Source organism: Bubalus kerabau, chromosome X, assembly GCF_029407905.1.
Source record: "Bubalus kerabau isolate K-KA32 ecotype Philippines breed swamp buffalo chromosome X, PCC_UOA_SB_1v2, whole genome shotgun sequence".
Taxonomy (NCBI): domain Eukaryota; kingdom Metazoa; phylum Chordata; class Mammalia; order Artiodactyla; family Bovidae; genus Bubalus; species Bubalus kerabau.
This window is the reverse complement of record NC_073647.1, coordinates 111,450,725-111,464,218: the sequence shown is the minus strand read 5'-3', so window position 1 is coordinate 111,464,218 and position 13,494 is coordinate 111,450,725.

Below are 13,494 nucleotides of genomic sequence, written 5' to 3'. Positions count from 1 at the left end.
AGATGACTGAAGTCAATCAGCCAAGCCTTGACAACAAAACAGGGAAAGGGACAGTGCCAGGAGCTTCCCAGTCACTTAAGGAATTGATTCAAAGAGAGGTGAAGACAGTGAGGTGCCAAGAGTCAAGGGAATATTGTGAAGGGTAAGAAAAATATAAATTCTTCAGGTCTGGCCTGAGTTCTGTTATTCCAAGGCATCTCTTGAGTTTGAGGCTCAGTTCCTTCCCGCACAAGGTAAAATGGGCTACCTAGAAAGCAGAGGGGCAAAACTGCTTGCAGAGTAGCTACTCACTGCCATGAACTTGACCATATGCCAAGCATAGTTCTACAGCCTAGGTCTGTACAGTCTGGCCCAAAGCAGGAGCTCATGAAGTGGTCATGGAGAACAGAAGCCACATAGTGCCAGAGTCATAACAATGTTGGGCTATAAATTAGGTTTCCTGACTCCTTATTTGTTTATATATCATCTGTTTGTTTGTTTGTTTGTTTTCTCACTGTTCTTCACAACTGTTTGCCCAGGACCTAAAATAGTACCTGGCATGGAGGAGGTAAAACAAATGGTTACACTAGATCATAGCAGCAAGAGTAGTACTTGTAGGTGTTATTTTTCACTTCCCCCTCTTTTTGGACATATTTTACTGTGATAAAATGTATACAATATAACACTTGCAAATTGAATCATTTTGAACTGTGCACTTCAATGGCATCATTATATTCAGTGTTGTACAACCATTCAGTTCAGTTCAGTAAAGTCGCTCAGTCTCGTCCGACTCCTTGCGACCCCATGAGTCGCAGCATGCCAGGCCTCTCTGTCCATCACCAATTCGCGGAGTTCGCTCAAATCCATGTCCATTGACTCAGTGATGCCATCTAGCCATCTCATCCTCTGTCATCCCCTTCTCCTTCTGCCCCCAATCCCTCCCAGCATCAGAGTCTTTTCCAATGAGTCAACTCTTCACATGAGGTGGCCAAAGTATTGGAGTTTCAGCCTCAGCATCACTCCTTCTAATGAACACCCAGGACTGATTTCCTTTAGAATTGACTGGTTGGATCTCCTTGCAGTCCAAGGGACTCTCAAGAGTCTTCTCCAACACCACACTTCAAAAGCATCAATTCTTCGGCACTCAGCTTTCTTCACAGTCCAACTCTCACATCCATACATGACCACTTGAAAAACCATAGCCTTGACTAGACAGACCTGTGTTGGGAGAGTAATGTCTCTGCTTTTGACTATGCTATCTAGGTTGGTCATAACTTTCCTTCCAAGGAGTAAGCATCTTTTAATTTCATGGCTGCAATCACCATCTGCAGTGATTTTGGAGCCCAAAAAAATAAAGTCTGACACTGTTTCCACTGTTTCCCCATCTATTTCCCATGAAGTGATGGGACCGGATGCTGTGATCTTTGTTTTCTGAATGTTGAGCTTTAAGCCAACTTTTTCACTCTCCTCTTTCCCTTTCATCAAGAGGCTTTTTAGTTCCTCTTCACTTTCTGCCATAATAGTGGTGTCATCTGCATATCTGAGGTTAATGATATTTCTCCTGGCAATCTTGATTCCAGCTTGTGTTTCTTCCACCATTACCACCTACCTATTAATATTTCTGAAACTTTTCCATTATCCCAAATAAAAACTGTAACTATTAATCAATAATTCTTTATTCTCCTCACACCTCTAGCCCCTGGTAGACCACAATCTACTTTCTGCTTGTGAATTTTCCTATTCTGGATATTTCATGTATGTGGAAGCATGAAATCAATACTTGTCCTTTAGTTTCTGATTTGTTTCACTCAGCATGTTTTCAAGGTTCATCCATGTATCATTGACTTGTATCAAATTTCAAACCTTTTAATGACTGAATAAGATTCTATTGTATGTATGTACCCACTTTATTTATCTTTTCATTCGTTCATGATTACTTCTTTTGTTTCCACATTTGGCTATTGTGGATAATGCAACAATTAATATTAGCATACAAATGTCTATTTAAGTCTGTTTTCAAATCTTTTGCAGAGAAGGAAATGGCAACCCACTCCAGTGTTCTTGCCTAGAGAATCCCAGGGACAGGGGAGCCTGGTGGGCTGCCGTCTATGGGGTCACACAGAGTTGGACACGACTGAAGTGACTTAGCATAGCATCAAATCTTTTGGGTATATACATAGAAGTAGAATTGCTACTGTTGTTATTCAGTGTGTTAGTCATGTCTGATATTTTGCGACCCCATGGACTGCTGTATGCCAGGCTTCCTTGTCCTTCACTATCTCCCAGAGTTTGCTCAGACTCATGTTCATTGAGTTGATGATTCCCTCCAACTATCTCATTCTCTTTCACCCACTTCTCCTCCTGCCTTCAATCTTTCCCAGCATCAGTCTTCCACAATCACAAAAATCTAACCAAAATGATCAAATGAATCACAGTTTTGTGTAACTTAATGAATCTATGAGTCATCCCATGTAGGGCTACCCAAGACAGATGGGTCACAGCGGAGATTTCTGACAAAACATCGTCCACTGAAGAAGGAAATAGCAAACCATTTCAGCATTCTTGCCTTGAAAACCACATGAACAGTATGAAAAGAATTGCTTGGTCATATGTAATTCAATGTTTAGCTTTTAGAGGAACTAACAAATTGTTTTCTGCAGCGGCTGCACTATTTAACATTCCCACAGCAATATCAATTCAGTTCAGTTCAGTCACTCAGTCGTGTCTGATTCTTTGCGACCCCATGAATAGCAGTATGCCAGGCATCCCTGTCCATCACCATCTCTCGGAGTTCTCTCAAACTCACGTCCATTGAGTCAGTGATGTCATCCAGCCATCTCATCCTCTGTCGTCCCCTTTTCCTCCTGTCCCCAATCCCTCCCAGCATCAGAGTCTTTTCCAATGAGTCAACTTTTCACATGAGGTGGCCAAAGTACTGGAGTTTCAGCTTCAGCATCATTCCTTCCAAAGAACACCCAGGGCTGATCTCCTTCAGAATGGACTGGTTGGATCTCCTTGCAGTCCAAGGGACTCTCAAGAGTCTTCTCCAACACCACACTTCAAAAGCATCAATTCTTCGGCGCTCAGCTTTCTTCACAGTCCAACTCTCGCATCCATACATGACCACTGGAAAAACCATAGCCTTGACTAGATGGACCTTTGTTGGCAAAGTAATGTCTCTGCTTTTCAATATGCTATCTAGGTTGGTCATAACTTTTCTTCCAAGGAGTAAGCGTCTTTTAACTTAATGGCTGCAGTCTGCAGTCACCATCTGCAGTGATTTTGAAACCCAGAAAAATAAAGTCTGAAACTGTTTCCCCATCTATTTCCCATGAAGTGATGGGACCAGATGCCATGATCTTCGTTTTCTGAATGTTGAGCTTTAAGCCAACTTTTTCAGCCTCTTCTTTCACTTTCATCAAGAGACTTTTTAGTTACTCTTCACTTTCTGCCATAAGGGTGGTGTCATCTGCATATCTGAGGTTATTGATATTTCTCCTGGCAATCTTGATTCTAGCTTGTGTTTCTTCCAGTCCAGCGTTTCTCATGATGTACTCTGCATATAAGTTAAATAAGCAGGGTGACAATATACAGCCTTGATGTACTCCTTTTCTTATTTGGAACCAGTCTGTTGTTCCATGTCCAGTTCTAACTGTTACTTCCTGACCTGCATATAGGTTTTTCAAGAGGCAGGTCAGGTGGTCTGGTATTCCCATCTCTTTCAGAATTTTCCACAGTTTTATTGTGATCCACACAGTCAAAGGCTTTGGCATAGTCAATAAAGCAGAAATAGATGATTTTCTGGAACTCTCTTGATTTTTCAATGATCCAGCAGATGTTAACAATATAAGAGGGTCCAAATTTCTCCACAGTTTGCCAACCCTTAATTTCCATTCTTTTTTTTTAAGCATTTGATATTTATTTATTTATTTATTTACTTTAAATTATGGTGAAATGCATAAAGCAATGTTTACAATCTTAGAAAATTTTAAGTGTTCAGTAGTGTTAAATGCACTCACATTGTTGTGCAGACAATCTACCGAACTCTTCATCTTGCAAAACTGAAACTCAATATCTATTAACAATAATTTCTTATTTTCACCTTCCTCTGCTGCTGCTGCTGCTAAGTCACTTCAGTCATGTCCGACTCTGTGTGACCCCACAGACAGCAGCCCACCAGGCTCCCCCGTCCCTGGGATTCTCCAGGCAAGAACACTGGAGTGGGTTGCCATTTCCTTCTCCAATGCATGAAAGTGAAAAGTGAAAGGGAAGTTGCTCAGTTGTGTCCGACTCTTAGCGACCCCATGGACTGCAGCCCACCAGGCTCCTCCGTCCATGGGATTTTTCCAGGCAAGAGTACTGGAGTGGGGTGCCATTGCCTTCTCCAGTCCCTGGAAATCACCATTCTACTTTCTGTCTCAGTGAATGTGATTACTCTAGATACCTCATATATATGGAATCATGCACTATTTCTCTTTTTGTGACTGGTTTATTTCATTTAGTGTAATGTCCTCAAGTTTCATCCATGTTATAGCATATATCAGAATTTCCTTCTTTTTATAAAGCTGAATAATATTCTACTATGTCTACATTATGCATTTTTTTTAATGTTTGTCTATAGTTTACTTATTTTATTTTCTAAATTGAAGTATAGTTGAATTATAATATTATATTAGTTTCTGGTAAAGAGCATAGTGATTCAAAAATTTTTATATATTATACTCTATTTATAGTATTAAAAACATTGGCTGTATTCTTTGTGCTTTACAATATATCCTTGTAGTTTATTTTATGCATAGTAATTTGTACCTCTTAAACCTCTACTTTTATCTTGCTCCTTCCTCTTACCATCTCCCCACTGGTAACCAGTAGTTTTCACTCTATATTTGTAAGTCTATTTCTTTTGGATTGCATTCACTAGTTTTATTTTTATTTGTTTATTTTTACCATAGGTACTGTACTTTAATTTTTAAAAATTTTATTGGAATAAACATTGATTTACAATTTATTAGTTTCAAGTGTACAGCAGAGAATCAGTTTTATATATATATATGCACACACACACACACACACACACACACACATACACTCATTTTTAGATTCTTTTCTTGTATAGACCATTGCAGAGTATTGAGTCATGTTCCTTTTACTATAGTAGGTTGTTATTAGTTATCCATTTTATATACAGTAGTATGCATATGTCAACCCCAGCCTCCCAATTTATCCCTCCCCTGCTTGCCCCATGGTAACCATGTTTGTTTTCTACATCTGTCACTCTATTTCTGTTCTGTAGATAAGTTAATTTGTACCCTTTTCTAGATTCCACATATAAGTGATATCATATGATATTTGTCTTTGACTGACTTATTTCACTCAGTATGAGAATCTCTAGGTCCATTGTGTCACTATAAATGACATTGTTTCCTTTTTATGGCAGAGTAATAGTCCATTTTATATAAATATATAGAGAGAATGTATATAATACATCATAATGTATATATGTGTATATATAATGTATATATTATACATTATAATGTATATATATGTATTACATATATATATATATATATATATATATATCACATCTTTATCCATCCATCTGTTGATGGACACTTGGGTTGCTGCTTCCATACCCTGGTTATTGTGAATAGAGTTGCAATATCTTTTCAAATTATGGTTTTCTTTAGATATATGCCTAGGAACAGGATTGCAAGATCATATGTTAGATCTATTTTTAGTTTTTAAAAGAAACTCCATAATGGCTGTACCAATATACATTCCCACCAACAGTGCAGAAAAGTGCCCTTTTCTCCACAATTTCTCCAGCATTTATTATTTGTGGATTTTTTTAGATGATGGCCATTTTGGCCAGTATGAGATGATACATCATCATAGATTTGATTTACATTCCTCTAATAATGAAATTATTATTATTAGGTCTCTATGAAGACCTACAAGACCTTTTAGAACTAACATCCAAAAAAGATGTCCTTTTCATTATAGGAAACTGGAATACAAAAGTAGGAAGTCAAGAAACACCTGGAGTAACAGGCAAATTTGGCCTTGGAATATGGAATGAAGCAGGCCAAAGACTAATAGAGTTTTGCCAAGAAAATGCACTGGTCATAGCAAACACCCTCTTCCAACAACACAAGAGAAGACTCTACACATGGACATCACCAGATGATCAAAACTGAAATCAGATTGATTATATTCTTTGCAGCCAAAGATGGAGAAGCTCTAGACAGTCAACAAAAACAAGACCAGGAGTTGACTGTGGCTCAGATCATGAAGTCCTTACTGCCAAATTGAGATGTAACTTGAAGAAAGTAGGGAAAACCACTAGACCATTCAGGTATGACCTAAATCAAGTCCCTTATGATTATATAGTGGAAGTGAGAAATAGATTTAAGGGACTAGATCTGATAGATAGAGTGCCTGATGAACTATGGACTGAGGTTCATGACATTGTACAGGAGACAGGGATGAAGACCATCCCCATGGAAAAGAAATGCAAAAAAGCAAAATGGCTGTCTGGGGAGGCCTCACAAATAGCTGCGAAAAGAAGTGAAAAGCAAAGGGGAAAAGGAAAGATATAAGCATCTGAATGCACAGTTCCAAAGAATAGCAAGAAGAGATAAGAAAGCTTTCCTCAGCAATCAATGCAAAGAAATAGAGGACAACAACAGAATGGGAAAGACTAGAGATCTTTTCAAGAAAAATTAGAGATACCAAGGGAACATTTCATGCAAAGATGGGCTTGATAAAGGACAGAAATGGTATGGACCTAACAGAAGCAGAAGATATTAAGAAGAGGTGGCAAGAATACACGGAAGAACTGTACATAAAAGATCTTCATGACCCAGATAATTACAATGGTGTGATCACTCATCTAGAGCCAGACATCCTGGAATGTGAAGTCAAGTAGACCATAGAAAGCATCACTACGAACAAAGCTAGTGGAGGTGATGGAATTCCAGTTGAGCTATTTCAAATCCTGAAAGATGATGCTGTGAAAGTGCTGCACTCAATATGCCAGCAAATTTGGAAAACTCAGCACTGGCCACAGGACTGGAAAAGGTCAGTTTTCATTTCAATCCCAAAGAAAGGCAATGCCAAAGAAAGCTCAAACTACCACACAATTGCACTCATCTCACACGCTAGTAAAGTAATGCTCAAAATTCTCCAAGCCAGGCTTCAGCAATACATGAACCATGAACTTCCAGATGTTCAAGCTGGTTTTAGAAGAGACAGAGGAACCAGAGATCAAACTGCCAACATCCGCTGGATCATCGAAAAAGCAAGAGAGTTCCAGAAAAAAAAATTTATGTCTGCTTTATTGACTATGCCAAAACCTTTGACTGTGTGGATTACAATAAACTGTGGAAAATTCTGAAAGAGATGGGAATACCAGACCACCTGACCTGCCTCTTGAGAAACCTATATGCAGGTCAGGAAGCAACAGTTAGAACTGGACATGGAACAAAGGACTGGTTCCAAATAGGAAGAGGAGTATGCCAAGGCTGTATATTGTCACCCTGCTTATTTAACTTATATGCAGAGTACATCATGAGAAACGCTGGACTGGAAGAAGCACAAGCTGGAATCAAGATTGCCAGGAGAAATATCCGTAACCTCAGATATGCAGATGACACCACCCTTATGGCAGAAAGTGAAGAGGAACTAAAAAGCCTCTTGATCAAAGTGAATAAGGAGAGTGAAAAAGTTGGCTTAAAGCTCGACATACAGAAAATGAAGATCATGGCATCTGGTCCCATCAACTTCATGGGAAATAGATGGGGAAACAGTGGAAACAATGTCAGACTTTATCTTTTTGGGCTCCAAAATCACTGCAGATGGTGATTGCAGCCATGAAATTAAAAGACGCTTACTCCTTGGTAGAAAAGATAGTTAGAAAGTTAGACCAACCTAGATAGCATATTGAAAGCAAAGGCATTAGTTTGCCAGCAAAGGTCCGTCTAGTCAAGGCAATGGTTTTTCCAGTGGTCATGTATGGATGTGAGAGTTGGACTGTGAAGAAAGCTGAGCGCCAAAGAATTGATGTTTTTAAACTGTGGTGTTGGGGATGACTCTTGACAGTCCCTTGGACTGCAAGGAGATCCAACCAGTCCATTCTGAAGGAGATAAGCCCTGAGATTTCTTTGAAAGGAATGATGCTAAAGCTGAAACTCCAGTACTTTGGCCACCTCATATGAAGAGTTGACTCATTGGAAAAGACTCTGATGCTGTGAGGGATTGGGGGCAGGAGGAGAACGGGACGACAGAGGATGAGATGGCTGGATGGTATCACTGACTTGATGGATGTGAGTCTGAATGAACTCCGGGAGTTGGTGATGGACAGGGAGGCCTGGCGTGCTGCGATTCATGGGGTTGCAAAGAGTCGGACACGACTGAGCGACTGAACTGAACTAAACTGAAGTGAATAATGAAAGTTGTTGAGCATCTTTTCTTTTGCTTTTTAACCATCTACATGTTCTCTTTGGAGAAATGTCTATTTAGATCTTCTATCCATTTTTTTTTATTGTGTTGTTTGATATTTTTACATTGAGATGCATGAGCTGTTTGTATATTTTGGAGATTTCTCTTGTTGATTGCTTCATTTGGGAATATTTTCTCCCATTCTAAATGTTGGACGTAAGTTTGAGCAAACTTAGAAGATAGTGAAAGACAGGGAAGTCTGATGCACTACAGCCCATAAAGTCACAAAGAGTTGGACATGACTTAGTGGCTGAAGAATAGTCACTGAATAGCAGTCTGTCTGTGGGAGAAAATATTTGCAAACAAAACGACTCATAAGGGATTATTATGCAAAATATACAAACAGGTCATACTGAGCAATATCACAAAAAAACAAACAATCCAGTCAAAAAATGGGTGCAAGATGTAAATAGATATTTCTCCAAAGATGACATACAGATGGCTAAAAAGTACATGAAAAGATGCTCAATATCACTATTAGTGAAATGCAAGTCAAAACTACAAAGAGCTATCACCTCCCAGCAGCCAAAGTTATCAATATCAAAAAGTCTACAGAAAATAAATGCTGGAGAAGATGTAGAGGAAAAATCCTTCTAAACTGTTGGTGGCAATGTATATTGGTACAGCCACTATGGAGGACAGTATGAAGGTTCCTTAAAAAACTAAAAATAGAGCTAACATATGATCCTGCAATCCCACTCCTAGACATATATCTGGAGAAATCCATAATTTGAAAAGATACACGCTCTCCAATATTCATAGCACCACTATTTGCATACAGTAGCTTAGACATGGAAACAACCTACATGTCCACCAACAGATGAATGGATAAACAAGATGTGGTACACATATATGTATATATAATGAAATATTACTCAGCCATATAAAAGAAGGAAATACTGCCATTTACAATGAATTGAACAAGATCAAGAAAAAAAAATATCATAGATATTGCTTGTATGTGAAATCTTTTTTAAAAATTGTAAAAACGAACTTATATACAAAATAAAAATAGACTCACAGACATAGAAAAGAAATATGATTACCAAAAGGGATGATGGGAGGGATACAATGTGAGTTTGGGATTAAAATATACATACTACTATATATAAAATAGATAACCAGTAAGGACCTATTCTTGGAGAAGGCAATGGCACCCCACTCCAGTACTTTTGCCTAGAAAATCCCATGGACGGAGGAGCCTAGTAGGCTGCAGTGCATGGGGTCGCTAGAGTCAGACACGACTGAGCGACTTCACTTTCACTTTTCACTTTCATGCATTGGAGAAGGAAATGGCCACCCACTCCAGTGTTCTTGCCTGGAGAATCCCAGGGACGGGGAAGCCTAGTGCGCTGCCATCTATGGGGTCGCACAGAGTCAGACATGACTAAAGTGACATAGCAGCTGCAGCAGCAGCAGCAAGGATCTATTCTACAGCACAGGGAAATACATTCAATATCTTAAAATAAGCTACCAGAGAAGAGAATGTAAGAAGGAATATATTATACACACATACACACACACACACACACACACATATATACATATATATGACTGAGTAACTTTGTAGTACACCTGAAACTAATACATTATAAATCAACTATATTTTAATAAAGATTAAGAAAAGAAAAATGTCTATTCTGGTCTTCTGCCCATTTCTTTTCTTTTCTTTCTTTTTTTTTTTTTTTAATGAATGAAGCAATTTATTAACCCAGCAGCATTTTTTCTAATGTTTCCTATTTGCAGCTGAGTTTTTTTTGACATAGAGTTGTATTAGCTATAAATTTATTTTATATATCAGTCCCTTGTTGGTCATATCATTTGCATATATTTTCTCCCATTCAATGAGCTGTCTTTTCACTTTGTCAATGGTTTCCTTTGCTATGCAAAAGCTTTTACATTTAATTCGGTTCCATTTGTTTATTCTTGTGTTTGATTTCTTTGCCTTAAGAGATAGATTCAAATAATATTGCTACAATTTTTGTTAAAGAACGTTCTGTCCATGTTTTCTTCTTGACTTTTATGGTTTCTGGTCTTACACTTAAGTCTTCAATTAATTTTGCATTTCAGTGATTTTAAAAATGTTTTAATATCCTCTATTTCATTTATGTCTGCTCTGATCTTTATGATTTCTTTCCTTCTACTAACTTTAGGTTTTGTGTGTTCGTCTAGTTCCTTTAGATATAAGGGTAGATTGTTTATTTGAGATTTTTCTTGTTTCCTGAGGTAAGTTTGTATAACTTAATCTTCCCTTGTAGAACTGTTTTTCCTGCATCCCATAGATTTTGGATCATTGTGTTTTCTTTTTCATTTGCTTCCAAGTATTTTTTTTTTTAATTTATTCTTTGATTACTTTAGTGATACATTGGTTGCTTAGTGGTATCTTGTTTAGTATCTGTCTATTTGTTGTCGTTGTTGTTTGCATTTTTTTCCTTGTAGTTGATTTCTAGTCTCATAGTGTTGTAGTCAGAAAAGATGTTTGAAAGCATTCAATTTTCTTAATTTGCCAAGGAGTTTTTGTGGCCTAACATGTGATCTAACATGAGAATGTCCCATGCTTGTAAAGAATGTGTATTCTATTGCTTTTTGATGGAATGTTTTATATATATATACATATATATGTGTAAAAATAATGCCCAGTTGTGGATGTGACTTGTGATAAAAGTAAGGTCCAATGCTACAAAGACCAATATTGCATAGGAACCTGGAATGTTAGGTCCATGAATCAAGGCAAATTGGAAGTGATCAAACAGGGGATGGCAAGAGTGAACGTCGACCTTCTAGGAATCAGTGAACTAAAATGGACTGGAATGAGTGAAATTAATTCAGATGACCATTATATCCACTACTGTGAGGAGGAATACCGTAGAAGAAATGGAGTAGCCATCATGGTCAACAAAAGAATCTGAAATACAGTACTTGGATGCAATCTCAAAAATGACAGAATGATCTCTGTTTGTTTCCAAGGCAAAACATTCAATCTCACGGGGATCCATAGGATCACCCTTATGCCCCCAACCAGTAATGCTGAAGAAGTTGAAGTTGAACGGTTCTATGAAGACCTCCAAGACCTTTTAGAAATAACACCCAAAAAAGATGTCATTTTCATTATAAGGGACTGGAATGCAAAAGTATGAAGTCAAGAAACACCTGGAGTAACAGGCAAATTTGGCCTTGGAATACGGAATGAAGCAAGGCAAAGGCTAATAGAGTTTTGCCAAGAGAATGCACTGGTCATAGCAAACACCCTCTTCCAACAACACAAGAGAAGACTCTACACATGGACATCACCAGAAGGTCAACACCGAAATCAGATTGATTATATTCTTTGCAGCCAAAGATGGAGAAGCTCTAGACAGTCAACAAAACAAGACCAGGAGCTGACTGTGGCTCATATCATGAAGTCCTTATTGCCAAATTGAGATGTAAATTGAAGAAAGTAGGGAAAACCACTAGACCATTCAGGTATGACCTAAATCAAATCCCTTATGATTATACAGTGGAAGTGAGAAATAGATTTAAGGGCCTAGATCTGATAGACAGAGTGCCTGGTGAGCTATGGGTGGAGGTCCGTGACATTGTACAGGAAACAGGGATGAAGACCATCCCCATGGAAAAGAAATGCAAAAAAGCAAAATGGCTGTCTGGGGAAGCCTTACAAATAGCTGTGAAAAGAAGACAAGTGAAAAGCAAAGGAGAAAAGGAAAGATATTTCCGTTTGAATGCAGAGTTCCAAAGAATAGAAAGGAGAGTTAAGAAAGCCTTACTGCAATCAGCGATCAACGCAAAGAAATAGAGTACAACAACAGAAAGGTAAAGACTAGAGATTTCTTCAAGAAAATTAGAGATACCAAGGGAACATTTCATGCAAAGATGGGCTCGATAAAGGACAGAAATGGTATGGACCTAAAGAAGTAGAAGATATTAAGAAGAGGTGACAAGAATACACAGAAGAACTGTACATAAAAGATCTTCACGAACCAGATAATCACGACGGTGTGATCACTCATCTAGAGCCAGACATCCTGGAATGTGAAGTCAAGTAGGCCATAGAAAGCATCACTACAAACAAAGCTAGTGGAGGCGATGGAATTCCAGTTGAGTTATTTCAAATCCTGAAAGATGATGCTGTGAAAGTGCTGCACTCAATATGCCAGCAAATTTGGAAAACTCAGCACTGGCCACAGGACTGGAAAAGGTCAGTCTTCATTTCAATCCCACAGAAAGGCAATGCCAAAGAAAGCTCAAACTACCACACAATTGCACTCATCTCACACGCTAGTAAAGTAATGCTCAAAATTCTCCAAGCCAGGCTTCAGCAATACGTGAACTGTAAACTTCCAGATGTTCAGGCTTGTTTTAGGAAAGGCAGAGGAACCAGAGATCAAATTGCCAACATCCGTTGGATCATTGAAAAAGAGGAAAAGAGTTCCAGAAAAACATCTATTTCTGCTTTATTGACTATGCCAAAGCCTTTGACTCTGTGGATCACAATAACCTGTGGAAAATTCTGGAAGAGATGGGAATACCAAACCACCTGACCTGCCTCTTGAGAAACCTGTATGCAGGTCAGGAAGCAATAGTTAGAACTGGACATGGAACAACAGACTGGCTCCAAATAGGAAAAGGAGTACGTCAAGGCTGTATATTTTCACCCTGCTTATTTAAATTATACGCAGAGTACATCATGAGAAACACTGGACTGGAAGAAGCACAAGCTGGAATCAAGATTGCTGGGAGAAATATCAATAACCTCACATATGCAGATGACACCACCCTTATGGCAGAAAGTGGAGAGGAACTAAAAAGCCTCTTGATGAAAGGGTAAGAGGAGAGTGAAAAAGTTGTCTTAAAGCTCAACATTCAGAAAACTAAGATCATGGCATGTGGTCCCAATCACTTCATGGGAAATAGATGGGGAAACAGTATAAACAGTGTCAGACTTCATTTTTGGGGGCTCTAAAATCACTGCAGATGGTGATTGCAGCCATAAAATTAAAAAACACTCCTTGGAAG